This window comes from Mesoplodon bidens (assembly GCF_964165515.1).
Source record: "Mesoplodon bidens genome assembly, chromosome: 3".
Classification (NCBI taxonomy): Eukaryota; Metazoa; Chordata; class Mammalia; order Artiodactyla; family Ziphiidae; genus Mesoplodon; species Mesoplodon bidens.
The window spans coordinates 44,568,831-44,582,371 of record NC_138178.1 but is presented as its reverse complement, the minus strand read 5'-3'; the positions used below and the strand labels follow the sequence as shown (position 1 = coordinate 44,582,371).

The following is a 13,541-nucleotide window of genomic DNA, read 5'->3' as shown; positions in this document are numbered from 1 at the left end:
ATGGTAGTTCTATTTTTAGTTTTTTAAGGAACCTCCATACTGTTCCCCACAATGGCTGTATCAATTTACATTCCCACCAACAGTGCAAGAGGGTTTCCTTTTCTCCACACCGTCTCCAGCATTTATTGTTTGTAGATTTTCTGATGATTGCCATTCTGACTGGTGTGAGGTGATACCTCACTGTAGTTTTGATTTGCATTTCTCTTATGGTTAGTGATGCCATCATTTTAAAAGGGTTTCCTTTCTCTTTCTTGCTTTCATTCTCTTACTCTTTCTCTAGTTCATACAGTAAATTTGTGTATGAACTGACTTCACTGAAGTAGGCAAGGAGCATGTTTGTTTTGCTGAGTGCCTGGAGTACAGTGGGTATCAATAAATAGTTTTTAAGTGTTCTTGCATATTTCCACAAACCTGTCAGCACTTTCAAGTAAAGACATCCATTTTAGAACCAACTATCTTTCCTGCAAATTATTTTGGATGTCTCCTTTTGATTTCTCGGATTTTTATACTATCACCATTTGTCCAGTTGCAGAGGCTTAAACTCCTTAATAACAGCTAATCCAAGTTGAAAAACTTAAGCAACCTAAGATATTATATATTCTAACAGTCTTGTATTTTAGGCATACAGAAACTCAGCTGCAAAAAAATTTAAATGCTTGTTCAAGATACCCAGCTTACAGCAGCTAGCTAGAAATTCTCAGGACTCCAGAACACCACTAATGCCCTTCCCCCCTCTCCTTTGCTTCTAATATCCAAGAGGTACCAAGTCTTGTCCGTTTCCATTCAGCACAGTTTCTTTTCCTTCCTCACATTGTCTCTCATTTGTATCTTTCTTTATATTTGGATCACCACTATTTTTGTTGTGAATGTTATCCTATTATACCTGGAATTCTTTCCGTTGACTTTCTAATTACTAACTTCCTTATCGCAGTTCATCTTGAACAGAACTGCCATGTCCATCCTGCTGTGAGTAGGCAGCCATGAGGCTAACATGATGAAAGCAATGTTTTAAGAAGACCAGTCTGGCAGTGCTGTTCACGATGGATTAGAGGACAGATAAAGGAGACAGAGAGATGGTCTAAAAGATTGTTGAAGTAATTCTGGATTCCTTAATGAGGGTCTTGACTGAGATGGTTTCACCACTTTCTTTTCAACCCTTTCATTCCACTTTATGAACTCTGGTAAAATTTCCAATTCAAACTGCTATAATATTTTAAAGAGTAAATGGCCTCGTTGCCAAGGAGAGCCTTTGTATTCCACTAAATTACTTTCTCCTTTCCTAGGCATTGATCTCTCACCACTCTGTAATGTGCCTTAGCACTTTAAGCAGGCTTTTCCTTTCAAATCCTTGTTCTTTTGAAACATTGTTTCAGAAATGCTGACTACCTCATTATTCATTTTTACATTATTTTTCAAAAGCTAATGTCATTTTTAAGTTTTTAAGGACATAAAGGGGATGTGAAAGATTCAGCATTCTGTTAGTAATGGAGATTGCAGGCTATATTTCTAATTATTGAAAATATTTTTCACAGCAAAACAACCAAATAGTCCTAGGTTTTAGCACACAATTAGTTGCACAAGTGAAAACCTATAGTGCAACTGTTAAACACTCCCCTGAAAATTTCTCAATGTTAGTCTCACAGGGACAGTGTCAGGTGTCAGGAATTAACTTCTAACAACTCAATTATTATATATACTTTCTAGGTCTCATTTCCTTAACAGATTGTTTATCAAATAGACAATATAGCATTTTCTAAGGCTTGCAATTCCCTGCACAAGAAACTTTTCTTACCCCTCCCATAACATTATCTGCACCTAGATTAAACTCATAACATCACATACTACACAACAGAAAACAAATAAAATATGCAGCCTCCAAATTTTCTCGTGACTAAGCAATTGTTATTATTTGGAAAAAAATGTCCCTTTAATTAAAATTCTTGCCACATAGGGTCTTGATTTAGGGTGTTAGTTTTTAAACTCCTAAACTAGGCTTCTGTGGCACAAAGCTATAGTAAATATGAAATTGTGTGTATTAATGTTCCTTGGTTTAAAGCTAATTTTCTTAGTAATCTCTCTCTGGAAAAACTCAGCATTCATTTACATATAGTTTATAAAATATAATCATTTGTAAATTAATGAAATACCAGCTTCTTAATATGCTTTACTTAGAAGCCATTAAATACAATCAAATATACAATAGCAAAGGAAGTACATTTCTCAAAGCTGAAACCTCAGATTCCTTTTAATCATAATATTCTTTAGAAATATGCTACCCTGAAATATTTAATCCCCTGAAATTTTAAACAATCCGTCTCCTATCAATAATGAAAATTAGTTTCTTAACAATCCCTCTCCAATCACTAATGAAAATTGGTAGTACCTAAAGGCAGAGACTAAGCCGTTAGGTGGTTGCCAGACTTTCACAGCCCAAGCGGTCTCTTATTCTGAAGGTTTTTTGAATCCTTTTTATAATTTGCTCTATGCTAACAGAAACACTAAACATGGCCCAGAATTTAGCTCAGAAGAAAGACACACCCTACCCAGTGGTCTACCTTTGATAGGTAGTACCAAGAAAGACCCTGAGGCCCTGCTCACCACAAAGGAAAAAGAACAAAGAGTGAAGAAAACTCAAGCTCTTGTGTATCTCAGGAAGTACCCCGTTCATGGTTAACATAACTGACTCAAGCCCTGGTGATAGGTTATCCCATGGCTGTCTCATTATTTTAAGGGATATTACAGAATTCTTGCAGTAGAATTAAAATATACTTCTAGAAAAACAATAAATATATACCAAGTACTGGTTTAATGAATTGCCAACCAGGGAGTGGGTGTTGGAGGGATTCCAACTGAAACAAATATGCAGGGACAGAATATTATAATATGAATTATTTATTTTTTAAAATGTTTCTCTGACCACTGATTCCAAGTCTGTTACTTCTCTCCCTCAATAGCTTCATCTGTGCTCTGACTCCCTGGATCTCACGTCCTATGGCTGGAAAACTTCTGGAACCACTGGACTCAGTGACATTCTCATACTTATGAAAGTTTCGAGCACAACCACCTATTATGCTTAGTAAGTTAAGAAGTGGCTTCCCTAACCTATCCATCTGCTGCAAAATCATTCCTCTGCAACTCAGGCAGGTACTCAGAGGAGTGACTGCCCAGGGTTGTACAAGGGATCAGAAGCCTACGAAGTGAACAAAATTCAACTGCGTGATCTTAAACAACTTTATTTAACAGCCAAGGACCAATTTGACCATGCTACCACTATACTCAATTTACTCCTTCTATAATGATAATTATTTGCTCATATCTGATTTTCACTCAGATTATGGACTCCTCAAAAACAGGGACTATATATAACTTATTTTTCATCTCTAGTATTTAGTATAGGATTTGACATATATTAGTATTAGTACACATACTACTTAGTAAATAACAGTAAAATTAATGATTGGAAGAATACTTTTCAGTTATTTTTTAGACATTCCTTTTTAAGGCAAATAAATATGTACATTTAGAATCTCAAGTAACTAGAAATCAAAACACTGTCCCAGTTCTCTTGCCTGCCTCAGGATCTGGAACAAAGATTATTATTCCAGAAGGTATGCTTCTCTGAAAATTAAAAAACAAATCAAGTCATTATTTCTCTAATCCAAAACACTGTTCTCACTGTTCTTAGCTTTACTTACCCAATGCAGTCAGGGGTTAAATAGAGAATAAGTATTGTCGTTCCTGTTTGTTCCTGATGGATATGCCTTGCATTTTCAGGTACAGTTACTGGAATTGAAATGGAGCTTTAAAAAGCACACACCCAGCCAAAAGGTAATTACAGTTATTTAAACAAACGCAAATCCATCTATGTTTAACCTACTGTGGCATCAACTCTGCTAGCACTGTCAAACTAGTATTCTAGAAACACTTTTTAAAGCCAGTATTTCAAACAAACAAACATAGATGTAATTAGAATGGAAGAGAGACAGAGGAAACCGAACCCTGTAGATTTGGGGGATTTGACTGTGCTGACTGGAGAAGCAGAAAATGGGAAAACCTTGTTTATTCTGCTTGGCTCCTATAAGTAACACCTTACCATGTTCATGATCAGCAGTGTTCTCTCCATATATGCTGATATTGGAGCTGGTTTTCAATGACTGTATATGAGTCTCTGGATTTGGGCAAGAATCACCTAGCCCATGATGTTTAAGTATAGTTACCTGAGAATGGGCATATTTCTTAATGTGATCATTAACACAAAAATGATACAAAGATCCTCCTGAATTTTTCCCTTAGTTGCATGCCTGGCTGTCCATGCATACAGCCCATGGATCTCTCCTCAGAAGTTTGGTACAAGAACTCAGCAACTTCCATGCTCGCAATACATGTCAAGTTTGTTTGTAAAGTGCAAGCAATATGATAATGGAACAAAGGTAGCATCCTTAACCAGTAAGCAAGTGCTGGCCACAGGATATATTAGCTCCTGGAATCACAACTTGGTAATTTTTCCTCCTGATGCAAGATAAATCATGTGAGCCAATACAATTAGGGTCCCATAAAAAATGCATAGGTCTTAAGAGTGAGTGAATAAGCCAGCAAGAAGTAGTCTACTATAAGCTCTTGCCTTATAACCTGGGGGAAACATATAAGGGAAAAATAGACTTTTGCACCCATCAAAATACTGCTGTAGGGGATGGAAGCTAAGGTTGCGACCTGATCTGAGTCCTGCTCACAGGCTAGGCGGCTCTCATGCAAACTTAATCCTTTTGATTTTCTCTAGGAAAAGCAACTAAGACTAGATTTATCAAATATGGTATCCCTACCTAGAAGTCTCACTAGCATTGCATTCATTACACTTTTTATCTTGAGAGAGAACACTGAGACAAAAAATGAAAGTTGTGGGGAAGGACACTTGGTACTATTACTTCCATTTTATCCAATGCAACCAGTGGTATACTGGAGCTGGTCTCATGGCTCTGGAAAGCAGACTGTATACATCTTTCCCAAACTCCACATTCAGTGATGTCACTTTGATAGCATGAAATTGGCTATGGTAGGATTACTCAGACCAGGAAAATAGGCAAGCAACACAAATTAGGGTCTTATTCTTTAGTGGAGAGATGGCTGTAAAACACCAGCAGACCACTAATCACAACTCTCACTAATAGTCCCAGGAAGGAATTCCTACAAATTGACACTTCACTAACTGAACTAACTCCTTTGTTCCTATTCATCTCTATCTTTGACTGATGTGGGTCCTTACTATCTTTTGACATCATCTTTGTATGAATATTTGAGTTCTTAGTGTCTTCCTCAGAAACTCAATTGAAAGGGAAATCAGCACAAAGGGCACATAGATGGTCATGTTATTTTCAGCAATGACTTCTTGATTCTCTGGTCAAATTCATTCATTTCAACACTTTACTGATTTCCTACTGTGTACCTAGACTACTAAAGTGCTGTGGATTGCTGGAGACAATTTTTCATGGGTCTCTTGAATTTCTGTATACCTTGTGAGTGGAGACTGATTTTGTTCTGGATTAGCCTTTCACAGATGTTCGTGGCATGTTTATAGAGATACTGTACTCTTCTGGAGTAGAAGACAGATTTGTGTGCTGACCAGTATAGTAAATACAGTGCCTCCTTCTAGGGCAAAATTTGGCTTGTTTGCTTTCAAAAGATTGGGGCTTCCTAAGCTCAAAAACTGACACAAATCCACTGTGTTCCTTGCATCCACCTAGGTCTGTCACCACATTGCCCCTGTGGGGCTTAAGGGACAAAAGAAACTGTGGCAAACATGAAGCTCATGCTATCTGCTGTGCCATGAGTAATGAAGTTCTTTGTCTCTGATCCAGGTGCCTCGTGTCTTCTGCCAGCATCTATGAAATTATGGTAGGGTAATTTGTCGGCTGGTCTGTAAGGTAAAATATCAGGCCCTTCATAGTTCCTGACATGGAGAATATAAAATAAGGTTATTCATGGTCTTAAAGAGATATATAAACTTGTTGAGATGTGATTATGTATAAATACATGTAATTATAAAGCACTGACTTGTATACAACCAAAATACATAAAGCTACATCAAGTAGTACAAAGGGGGAAAGATCTGTGTCATAAGTACTTGAATCTGTCATCATGAAAAAAATTATGGTACGGCACTGAATTTCATTAAAAAGTAAATAGTTATGCCACACAACCCTCATTCATGATCATGCTTGTAGATGGAGCATTAATCATCTAATTAGTAACATAGCAACTAAGTTAAAGGACCAAGATAGAAAAGGCATTCAACAAAATCACTGATTAGAAAAATTAGCACTTGTTTGGCTAGACAAAAAATTTTAGTCTAGTAAGTTGTTTATATAATAAATGATATTAAACATTTCTTCAATTTGTTGAACACCAACAATAGGGCAGGTAGTGCAATAGAGTCTTTACAAGTAGTCTTTGTAACACAGTAGTTTTTCAAGTAGGAATTATTATTTCTATTTTATAGGAGAGGAAATTGTATTCAGAGAAGTTAAATGATTTATTCAAAACTAATACAGCTACTAAATAGCAGGAAATTGATTTAAATAATATTACTCAAGTAGTTACAAAACACAGTGTCTGACATACTTTTAATAAAATAAACATGTATTGATTAACATGTGACTGACTCTTCACTCTATCTTTGGACTATCTAGGAGAGTTTTTAATTGGAGTATGGAACTGGGGCTCCAGAGGGCCTATAATCTCCTCTAATATCAAATAAAGTTAATAAGGAACTTCAAATGGGAGAGCTAGAAAATACTTATTTTTCCTCTTCGGGTTTCTGGGACATTTACCCCATTATACCTCTAGTTCTACTCTGAAACCCTTTTTCCTCAGGCAATTAAAGGTTAGCTCCATATAGCTAAACTTTTAGAGTGGAGTGAGACAAGGGCAGACGGAGTTCAGGATGAGGGTTGAAGACAGAAGTGCAGTATCCCAAGGACACTTAAGTTCAGTACAGGAGCACCCAGAGCCTGAGCCATGAGGAGAGGGAGAGTAAGGTGCTCATGGTCCAGAGAATGGCCTAGTTAACCATGGATTCATTTTGCATAAAGAAGAACCTGCTTCTCTCTTGGAGACTCTGAATTACCCAAAGCAAGACTCCTTGCTCCATTTCTGTTTGACCACATAGACAAACACTGATAAGCATAAATATATGGGGGCCAAAATAATACACAGGTAGAGAACCAAAAAGCAATTTTATTACCTTTCCAACGAGACAAACTTACCACTATTTAATACTGCAACATGCAAACTGCCTCTACTCCCCTGCCAAAATCCATGCCCACCACAGCATGACCAATCCCCTTTATGCAGCTTTACTTTTTTCTATTTTCATAGTTCTTATGACTATCTTACACGTTACATAATTTACTTATGTTTATTTTTTATTATCACCCCTACAAGAATTCAAGCTGCACAAGGAGCAGGATCTTTGTTTTGTATCCAAGTGAATAAACACACAGTTGCTCAATAAATATTATGGGAATGAATGAATGAATAAACAACCATTAACTGTTCAAAAATAATAATTATTTATTGGGCTCTTACTATGTGTCAAGTACTGTTATAGCTTCTTTACACACATTAACTCATGTAATGCATACAATAAATCTATGAGATAGAATTACTGTTATCCTTACAAGTTAGCATACTACAGTACAAAGATATTAAGTATCTTGCTCCAAAATCACACAACTACTAATTACAGAGCTGAGTTTTGAACCTGGGAGTCTGGTTTCAGAGTCAATACTCCTAACCACTGCATCAGTGATGGATATTCATAATGATGACTGGAGCCATTTCAAGAAAAGACAAATATTATGTATTAATTATTTTAAGAAGGCAGAGATGTATGTAGTACTTTTAGAAAGATACTTAACCTAAATTAATAGAATAAATATTAATTATTTAGGTATCTTTAACTGGCACTTTGGTTTTCTAGATAATTAACTTATATGGATTATCCCATTCCCTCAAATACCTGGTTAATTGTAGAATTCCAGTGGGCATATTGTTTCCATAATTTCTTCTCTTCTATCCTTTGCCTAATCCTTCTCCCTTTTCTGCTCCACTCCTGTACTTCCTCTTTTCTAATTCTTGATGATCACCATTATCATCATCACTATCATCATCACCAATATCAACAAAGTGGTGCTGGGAAAACTGGACAGCTATATGTAAAAGAATGAGATTAGAATACTTCCTGACACCATACACAAAAGTAAACTCAAAATGGATTAAAGACCTAAATGTAAGGCCAGACACTATCAAACTCTTAGAGGAAAACAGAGGCAGAATACTCTATGACATAAATCACAGCAAGATCCCTTTTGACCCATCTCTTAGAGTAATGGAAATAAAAACAAAAATAAACAAATGGGACCTAATGAAATTTAAAAGCTTTTCCACAGCAAAGGAAACCATAAACAAGATGAAAAGACAGCCCTCAGAATGGGAGAAAATATTTGCAAATGAAGCAACTGACAAAGGATTAATCTCCAAAATATACAAGCAGCTCATGCAGCTCAATATCAAAAAAACAAACAACCCAATCCAAAAATGGGTGGAAGACCTAAAAAGACATTTCTCTAAAGAAGATATACAGATTGCCAACAAACACATGAAAGGATGCTCAACATCACTAATCATTAGAGAAATGCAAATCAAAACCACAATGAGGTATCACCTCACACCAGTCAGAATGGCCATCATCAAAAAATCTACAAACAATAAATGCTGGAGACGGTGTGGAGAAAAGGGAACCCTCTTGCACTCTTGGTGGGAATATAAAATGACACAGCTACTATGGAGAACAGTATGGAGGTTCCTTAAAAAACTAAAAATAGAACTACCATATGACCCAGCAATCCCACTACTGGGCATATATCCTGAGAAAACCAGAATTCAAAAGGAGTCATGTACCACAATGTTCACTGCAGCTCTATTTACAATAGCCAGGACATGGAAGCAACCTAAGTGTCCATTGACAGAGGAATGGATGCAGAAGATGTGGCACATATATACAATGGAATATTACTCAGCCATAAAAAGAAACAAAATTGAGTTATTTGTAGTGAGGTGGATGGACCTAGAGTCTGTCATACAGAATGAAGTAAGTCAGAAAGAGGAAAACAAATACTGCATGCTAACACATATATATGGAATCTACAAAAAAAAAAAAAAATGGTTCTGATGAACCTAGGGCCAGGACAGGAATAAAGACACAGACGTAGAGAAATGACTTGAGGACACAGGGGTGGGGGGTAAGCGTAAGCTGGGACGAAGTAAGAGAGTAGCATTGACATATATACACTACCAAATATAAAATTGATAGCTAATGGGAAGCAGCTGCATAGCACAGGGAGATCAGCTCAGTACTTTGTGACCACTAGAGGGGTGGGATAGGGAGGGTGGGAGGGAGACGCAAGAAGGAGGGGATATGGGGATATATGTATACATGTAGCTGATTCACTTTGTTATACAGCAGAAACTGACACAACACTGTAAAGCAATTATACTCTAATAAAGATGTAAAAAAAATAAAAATAAAAAATAAAGGGAATTCTAATGCAAAAAAAAGTTTTTAGATTAAGTAGTGCATCACCTAGATTTATTTAAGAAGCACAAGATTTATTTTTTAGTGTAAGTGGTCTTTAAAACGTGCTGCAACTAAAGGCTTACTCTGCAAAACTCCAATAAAAGAAACTAATTATGCAGAAACAAACAAAAAACCAAGGTGTCCCCGTTACTTTAAATTGGCTCATTGTATTGTAAGAGAATGAGAATTCTCATATTGTGAGACCCAAAACTTTAGTGATAACTTTTATTTAGGACTCAAGCTATTCTTGTTATTTCAGATACCTTGGATTTTATTTTCCATTAGAAGTGCGTTATATTTTTAAAACACCAGCACAATGCTTTACATTGGGAGTTATAAACATAACTGTAGGTCACCACATCGTAGACTTCTGACATTCATGAATTTTGCTCTTGCCAGAGCAATTTCATAAGTCAAGAGCCCTTGCCTTGCAGTTTCATTTTGCTGTAATTTTCCAGGTTGTTTCTTTGACCACACTAACAGTTGACTCCTTATATTCACTGTATGTATTAGAAGCACTGTGAGACTCCCATTTTTATATTACACTTGCTGACAAGTGCCACAAATAACTTTAACACAATTTACTGTCTGGTCTAGACAGAATCATATCTGACAGGCATTTCCTTCACCTGATCCTGGTTTACTGCCCAACTATGAGGATGATATGCTCTGTTTTGGAAACAGAAGAAAAGTCATAGAGTCCTTAAATATTGTGAGTATTGATTCATGGTCCAAGCCCTAATAACCAGCAACATTTAAATGTCTAAACAGAGACAACTTAATATTGCAATTCATTAACCATTTTCTGAGAGGGATGCTAGCCTACACTGAACTGCTTCAAGAAGGTAGAGGTGAGTTCAGAATAATCACAATGGGGAAAAAAAAGCAAACCTTTGCTGTTATGGAAAATAACTTCTATTTATGTAAATGAGAACTTAAGCTCATTGGAGGATGAGGGGTAGGAGCCTTATGAAGATCAATTTAGGCACAACAAGTGGGTGGTAAATGAATAGCACAAAGAGAAGGAGAGATACTATTACAGAACAAAAAAACCCCAGAAAAATCATTATCGATACTATTAGTAAGGTAATTTTTAGTAAGGTAATTTTTAGTAAGGTAATTTTTGAGTTTCTGTATAGAGCCTAAGATTAGGAATATTGGTACTCCTAGAAAATTGAGTATTTACTATAAGTCCAATCTGCTAGGCATTAGTACTTTAATATCACTGATTTTTTTTTAAGAATTTGGGGGTAGGAGTTTATTAATTAATTTATTTATTTATTTTTGCTGTGTTGATAGTTTCTGTGAGATAGTTTCTGTGCGAGGGCTTTCTCTAGTTGTGGCAAGCGGGGGCCACTCTTCATCGCGGTGCGCAGGCCTCTCACTATTGCAGCCTCTCTTGTTGTGGAGCACAGGCTCCAGATGCGCAGGCTCAGTAGCTGTGGCTCACGGGCCTAGTCGCTCCACGGCATGTGGGATCCTCCCAGACCAGGGCCCGAACCCGTGTCCCCTGCATTAGCAGGCAGATTCTCAACCACTGCGCCACCAGGGAAGCCCCATCATTGATTTTTTATTCTGTTATCTTTTTTTTTTTTTTTTTCTTTTTGCGGTATGCGGGCCTCTCACTCTTGTGGCCTCTCCCGTTGCGGAGCACAGGCTCCGGATGCGCAGGCCCAGCGGCCATGGCTCGCGGGCCCAGCCGCTCCGCGGCATATGGGATCCTCCCAGACCGGGGCACGAACCCGTATCCCCTGCATCGGCAGGCGGACTCTCAACCACTGCGCCACCAGGGAGGCCCTATTCTGTTATCTTTTATTCTGTTATGTTTTTATTCTGTTATCTTTTTATTCTGTTATCTTAGATGACAGCAAATCCTTGATAGAAAATTAAATTATACCCTGATCCCTCAAAGTAAGAACTTAATAGTTCAGCTAGAGAAATCTGTCCTTAGATATGCCTAGTTTAATCCTATACCAGTCATACATTCTCAGAAACACAGCTGCAATTTAAACTGATTTAATTACTTTCTTGTCATCTCACTGGTAAGGGAATTTTAAAGGAATACTACAATGTACCCTCTCCCTGTGTTGTTGTGCCCTATAACACACTCAGAGAAAAGGGCTTGGAAAGGTGAGGGGTCTGCTTGCCAAATCATACTCTGAATAGTTTTAAGTAAGGAGTCTGGCTCCTAGTTAAAAACCTATGTGTGATTTTTCAGGCCTCACCACAGGCAATTATGAAGCTCTAAGTATCAGCCCTCGTGCGGTAAAGCTGCCCTCCCCAAACCAGACTGGGTGCATGGCCAGTGCACTGCTATTTCTGGAGAGAGGTGCGGTCAAGGACTCAGTACCCTGGTTGGTCATTGCCTTTCACATATTTAGATTCCTAGCCATGGGGACTTCATTCCTAGGTCTCTCTGAGGCCTTGGGCAGAGGTCTTCTTTAGGTGTTTCTCAAGTTCTCCTTATAGGGAGAGGAAAAACTTAAAGATATATTTTTCCCTACTCTGATTCAGTACTCAGTACTTTTCCACCTCTAACCCTTTCCCCTTTTCCTCTCTGTTAAACACACATCTCAGGGTCAATAAAACTGCTGGAGCCCTTTGTACTGGGCTCTCTAAACAGTGAGGACTCCCAGGTCTGCACTGATCCCCATGGTCCTCAATCAGTGTTCCATGGGGGAAATGGAACAGGGAGAATCAGCACTTTCTCTGGTTTTCAACTCCTGCTTATACCATCACAGTAAGTGATTAAAGTCTTAACTCTTTCATTTTTGGCTTGTTGCTTAAAGCAGCTATTCTGGAGACCTGGCAGCTCAGCTCTCACCTACCCCCACTCCAGCTCACCTGAGTTCCTGACAGTAAAAACTACAGATATTTTGCAAAAGGTACAGAAAATTCAAAGGTGATATGGCAAGGCTCTTTAAATGTTTAAAGAACAAGTTCCATGACAGAGAAAAGAGACCTGTTCTTTGCTGCTCTAGAAAGCAGAACTAGGACAAATTGGTGGAAATGATAGCAAGTTAGAAATTCAATCATCACCAATCACTATAATTACAATAAATGTGGGAAAGAGCCAATATTTATAGAGCCTTTACCATGTGCCAAGCATGAGGCATGATGCTAAGATATGTACAAAAAGCATCTCATTTTTTTTTCTCACTGTTAACACTTTTGAAAAATGAGAATCTAATGTTACTGGAAGGATTGCTTAATGAGCTCCTTCCCAATGGAAATAGACAAGGTGAGGTATATTGACTATCTATTATGATAGTGCAGAAAAATATCTTACATTGTGGGAGAGGATGAACTAAAATGCCAAAGTTTCCCTGAACTGGCTAATCATCAAAATCACCTAGAGAATTAAAATAAATGGAAGATAGAATGTGTCTGGTTTTTAAAACAGAGGACTATACTACCAATCATCACTCCTTTTACTATATTCCCCTGACCCAAGAGGTAATTTAGCAGGATTCTGATTAAAGAGATCTAGAGAGAGCCATGACATATATATATTTTAAAAGATCCTTCAGTACTCTGATTATGAATCAGGATTAGGAAACATTACTTCCAATATCTCTCAATTCAAGAAGTCTGAGAGCAAATATTAAAATATTATTATTAAAAGAATAAGGCTTGGGCTTCCCTGGTGGCGCAGTGGTTGAGAGTCTGCCTGCCGATGCAGGGGACATGGGTTCGTGCCCCGGTCTGGGAAGATCCCACATGCCGCGGAGCAGCTGGGCCTGTGAGCCATGGCCACTGAGCCTGCGTGTCCGGAGCCTGTGCTCTGCAACGGGAGAGGCCACAACAGTGAGAGGCCCACGTACCACAAAAAAAAAAAAAAAAAAAAAAAAAAAGAATAAGGCTTATTTTAGGATTATTTTCACATGTCCTTTAAGCTGTGCTATTATGA

General features: G+C 37.7%; 1 protein-coding gene across 1 annotated transcript in view; it reads right to left on the bottom strand.

Annotated features, from left to right (window-relative positions):
- Nucleotides 1–13,541, bottom strand: part of UNC13C (unc-13 homolog C) — a gene marked incomplete at its 3' end in the record, with an annotated part of 599,652 nt that overhangs the window by 385,513 nt on the left and 200,598 nt on the right. The gene's annotated exons all lie outside the window — the stretch shown is intronic.